We start from the raw sequence: 6,080 nt of genomic DNA, 5'->3' as shown, positions 1-6,080 counted from the left end.
GTTAGTTGCTATTTCTACTTACAACTTACGTAGATACTCATTATTAAGTTGCGTATGAAATACTTTTGTGAAAAGATATATTGACATATTTTTGTAAGAATAATTATATGTACGATGGTTTTTGAACGATAAGATGACTGTACCATACAAGGTTCGATCACTTTGACAGTGCTAATAACTACTTAAAACTATGTACCATTAAATATCTTAGGATCTTGCTTAAAATTTGTCGGTGTTTTTACTGTTTCTTTTTTTTGTTGTGCATTCACCTTGCTTTCACTTGTAAAAACGTAATTATGATACTTTTATCATGTCAAGAATGATTTCAGATTTTCGTGATAAGTTTTTGATTCACTCCGTAGATTTAATGTCCTTTTTATTCTATGACTGATGAAACTTACTTCAAATTCTATCAAAGTGCAAAACAGAAATTTTGTTTTACAATCTATATTGTTCTTCCATTGTTTATGTCTTTCCTTCGTATTGAATAGGTAAAATATTAATCATAATAACTGAATTTTTATCCTTCTTAATTAAAATGTTTTTACATTTATAAAGTATTTCAGAATCCATGGGCTTGATATCAGACCGCCAGGAAAAGGAAAAATAAGAAAGGGGTTTTGAAAGGAAACGTCAACGGGTGTGCAATCTGTTAGAATGCGATACAAGGTTGAAGAAGGACAGATATTGCCTTTGTTAGTTTTAGGACAAACCAAAGGCGTGCTACTTACTTCATCAAAAGAAAGAGCTTGATAGTTTTGATAATTTATTTTAAACTAACATCTCAAACAATAGTGAACTTTAATGCAAAGGAGATATAAAGTGTGTATCCATCTGGATAGTTCAAATATACAATTTCGTGATGCTGCAAATCCAATTATTTTTGTATACATTGTAACTTGAATGTTTTTTGAATGTTTTATACATATATGTTAGTTTCACTAACTCTTTACACTTGTTGAAAAGTAAAATAAATGTAAAAAACAATTTCATACACACACCAAAATAATTTTACTGAAAAGAAAACACATGTAATTTTAGATAGACTTCCAAAGACTTCTTTCCAAATCAAAACTGGAAGACTTCTTTCCAAATCAAAACTATCCTTTCTTATATCCATTTTCAAATGCTATGACCATACGCATAATTTAAGCATGGTATAGTAAATAAAACTGCTTTTCACCATACTAATACCTAATTTCCAATGCGCAGTCGGTCATGAAATCTCATCGTAAGGAACCAAAATTTGTGCCCGATCGTAAGGAACCAAAATTTGTGCCCGAACCATTAATTAAACTTTCTCCTTACTATGAAATATATTCTTTTATATACAATTATATCGTCTGCTCCTCATCCACGATATTATTTGAACAAAAGTTACAACATATAACAAATATTTGAAATAAACCGCCTGTTATCTACATATTTTTGTCACTCTCCTCCGCCATTATTGTGTAAATTTATAATTAATGTTTTTCAATATAGAACGTAAGCTTTCTATTTGATTTTGAGAAAGGTTGGGTCTGCTTCACATCATGCATCGAACATAAAATATGAAAATTGTAATAAAAAATGAATTCAATATTCTTATAAAAACATACTGACTCTTACTTGCATTAACATACTAAAATCCACCATTTCTCCGTATCGTACCATTTTTACCTCGCTTCATGTGTTATCGTATCGCTATACGTTCGAGCCCGTTCATACACGATTCTTGCACAATTTTTACATATTTGCTGTTTCATTGAGTTAACTGGCAAAAAAATGTAAAAAATCAAGATAACACATACTATAAGTTTCAGCTTTAATACTTAATATTTCTATCATTTATTGTAGTCATAGAAAATAACCCACACAAAAATATGATGTTATATATGTATCTAAAACTCATTATTGATAAATGTTTTTTTAGGGTTCAAGCCGGTGAATATATTCTAACATGCCTCAAAATACATTGTATAGTAAATGCTTTTGTCCCTTCTTTATCCACCAGTGATCATTTTCCCAAATGTTAAAGATACACTGTGCTCGAATTTTATATTTCTAAATATTGAAAGTTTCTTCAAAGTGTCTTTGTAAATATAGAATAGGCATGTTTTGACTACATACAAAGTAGACATCTTATGTTTTAAACTCTACACACTATAGGTTGACCCAAGAAGAATATATAGTGTCAAAGTATAAAAACTGGCAGTTTTTTAAAGCAGCATGCCTCCAGATTCATGCTTATTTTCATAAAAAAATTTAACATGTATTTAAAAGTAAAATATTGTGAAGTGAACAAAGAAAGTAATTTACACATTGCAAACGGTACTTACAATCCACGTAAATTAGCAAAATATACATAAATACCTTTTACTGCGTTAGTAACGCAGTATAATTATAGTGATTGATACTGCAAAATCCATCATTAATCGAATCTAACATGTAAATAAATAATTAAATAAATATTGAATCTTTTTACTTTTTTTAAGATCTTAATACATTTTTCTAACGATTGAATTTCTTGAAATATTTTGGCTCATCTGGAGGCGTGCAGCTTTAAGAAAGGTCCAACTTTACTTGACCTGTAATATGATATGCAGGTCCCCACACACAGTTTGAAACGTTTGAAACATTCTTATTTTATAATTAGACAGATTCAGAAAGAATTACATTGATTTCAATTACATTTTGTAATTTTAGGGATAAAAATATTTTACTCTAAGATGAGCATAGTACATCTTTAAACACACAAACTGTCAAACAACATTGTTACAAGTCCTATGTATAAGGCAGTTATCTCCGGTTCCTAAAATTCTTTGAATAAAATCGAATTTTAACCGACTTTTTCCGAGCAACCCTGATCAAAAGTAGTATCTGTAGAAAATCAAGATAGTTCACTGATACGTTTTTGTATGTCCTTTAAAACCAGAAAACAACTAGCTAAGATGGGCACCCAACCAAACTGGATAGATAAAGACATCCTCGATGCTTGTAAAACAAACACCAGTTTCACAGAGTTAATGACACATATAACTACAACATATGGAAACAACACGTTAAGTCTCTCATATATAGTTTTAAGCGATAATATTATGATCAAATCGTCAATCAAAACAAACGCAACCCAAAGAGTTTGTGGACAGCTCTAAATGAATTATTTCTTTACAAATACGAATATCTGGAAAAAGGTGATGGTTCAAACACATTTTATTGATGATGACAACTCTGTTACTGACCCCTTTATCACTCTTTTAACCTCGGACTTTTCTTCAGTGTTGTAATAATGAATGTGAAAACGGGATACCGCTCGAGCCGAGGCTTGGGGGCTTGAAAGATGTTGCACTTTTTCACTATCCCTCATGTACAAACTCAATAAATCCGAGTCTGCAATGTTCATGTTATTTTGCTGTTATTTATGCTTCACCTCAATGATCACCCTTTTCCAGATTTCGATACATTTTAGCACCGAGAGCCCTTACTCAAAACGTGAAAACGGAAAACGCTCATAAACCGCTATATCATATAGCTGTAAGTAAATATTCTGCATACATTTAACTAAAAATTCACTGATGGTGATGCACATATAGTTTGAAAACATTATATTCTTGAACCATTATCGCCGAAATAAAACTATTTAACTACAAAACCCGTAAGGACCCTCCGACAAAATTTCAGCACAAGATTACATTTTACATTAGCAAAATAAAAAAAGCAATACTTATATTTTCATCTTACATAATTCATTAATCAAACTTTTAACATAAAAGTATCTTTTAAAAATATGTCTGGCAATTTTGACAGATCCCTACTCTGATCTTTTTATTTGTATAGGAATAAAATTTAAACATGTGCTCTTTTGTTTAGGAATATTTTGTAGTGAAAGTCTTAATTATTATATCCACTAATCTCATAATTAGAATTAGACAGGTCAGGGATTTATACAACCAGTTGTTTTAGTTAACTACGCTCATTTTATCCCAATAGAAACATTCAAATATTTGGGGTAAAAAAACATGACCAAAGTACCTAGTAGTCGTTTTACCCGGTGGTGATCCCATTAAACTGATTATAGATTCGAATTGATTAGGAAAACACAAAAGAAACATGTGTTTCAGTACAACCCAAAAATCGGAAGTTAAAGTGAACAGTTAAATGACAGAAATATGTGGTTCAAATATTGTTTTAACAAGGAAATAATTATTTTAAGAGAAAGGACGCAAAAGATCAGTCTTCAATCAAATGAATGACCCCGTATTGTGTAATTAGAAAGTTTATTCAATTCTAGAGCAACGCATCATAATTTGATAGTCCATGTGTATAATTAAAATTCAAATTTTCAATACAGATTATGAGATACATGAAAAAAATAAAAGAATAAGAAGCTTTAAAAAACAAAAAAAAAAAAAAAAAAAAAACAAAAAAACAAAAAACGCACGCATGTATATACGAATGACTTACAGTCGAGCATCGGGATGCATCAACATATCTTACGAAAACTTTAATTTTGAAAACGATATTTGCGCGCGCTTGAAGTGATTTATGTTTATTTGAAAAATCAAATAAAAAGAACTTATATGTTTGTGTTCTAAAAACAATCGGCGGCATAAGAGAATTTCGTATTCATTTTACCAACACTTTGAAAAAATTACAACAGAAAATGTTTGTTGTTTTTTTGTTTTGTTTTCAACAAAAGTGTGTGTGTTTTTAAGTTTTATTTATACTCGGCGCCGGGGAATAACCATATGTCCGAGATTATAGCATCGCGGGAACGTCTTTTTTCAAGCAGAATCTTTCCTGGTTTTAGCCCATTCTTCGTTCGTTTTGGCTAAAAAGGGAGACGACTGTTACAAACCCGTTTTGTAATTTTAAAGTTTGCAAATTGTTAATAATTATTACAAAACGGTTTGAAAAGTTTTATTACAATTTTTGAAATTTTTTTCCGCACAACCCGTTTTGTAATAAAGTTGCAAATTGTTTTAATTTAAACTATATCCAATTCGCGCTGTCAAAAAGATCAAAATTGTAAGTGTTCCCCACGTAATTATAAGTTGCATCTTCTCTTAGAACATTATCAAAATATTTAATTTTAAATATGTTTCTGAAGTGAAACTTATATAAGTGAAGTAACCTTACTTTTGATTTGTAAATTTATTACTAATTATTAAATATTTAATGAAAAAGATAAGCATTATTTCACGTAAATAACAATGTGACAAAATCAATCATTTCATTTCATGAAATTTGTTAACATTTATTTACAAAAACGGGTTGAAAATTTATTACAATTTTGAAATTTTTTCCGCACAAACCCGTTTTGTAATTTAAAGTTTTAAAATTTAATAAAAACTATAAAAATTAGAAGTCAAAAGTCAATTTTACCCACTTAATATAAGTTCATCTTTCAGAAATACATTATAATTTTAAGTAACCCATATACATGTGACCTTACTTTATTGCTAAATTTAAACTTTTATTAAAATATTTCATGAAAATTTAAGCATTTATTTTCAGTAAATAATTTGAAAATATGTCATTTTCTGAATGCCAAATTGTAACATTTATTTAACCAAAACGGGTTTTGAAAAGTTTATTACAATTTGAAATTTTCCGCACCAAACCCGTTTTTGTAATACAGTTGCAAATTGTAATAAACTTATTAAAATACGGTCCCAAAAGTCAATTTTTACCCAAACTAATAAAGTTCATCTTCAGAAATATCATATAATTTTTTAAGTAAACATATTACATGTGGACCTACTTTATTGCCTAAATTTTACTTTTATTAATATTTTATTTTAATAAGGGCATTTTTTCAGTAAATTTAATTTGAACAAAACATATTCATTTTCTGATGGAAAACTTGTAACATTTATTTACAAAACGGGTTGAAAATTTTATTACAATTTTGAAATTTTCCGCACAAAACCCGTTTTTTAATAAAGTTGCAAATTTTGTAATAACTTATCAATTAGAAGTCAAAAGTCAATTTTTACCCACTAATATAAGGTTCATCTTTCAGAAATATTCATTCAAATTGCAAGTAACACCAAACATGTGACCTACTTTTATTGCTAAAGTTACTATTTATTAAT

Source organism: Ruditapes philippinarum, unplaced genomic scaffold, assembly GCF_026571515.1.
Source record: "Ruditapes philippinarum isolate M1 unplaced genomic scaffold, ASM2657151v2 ctg2235_1_1_1_1, whole genome shotgun sequence".
NCBI classification, from domain to species: Eukaryota; Metazoa; Mollusca; class Bivalvia; order Venerida; family Veneridae; genus Ruditapes; species Ruditapes philippinarum.
This window is presented reverse-complemented; position numbering follows the sequence as displayed.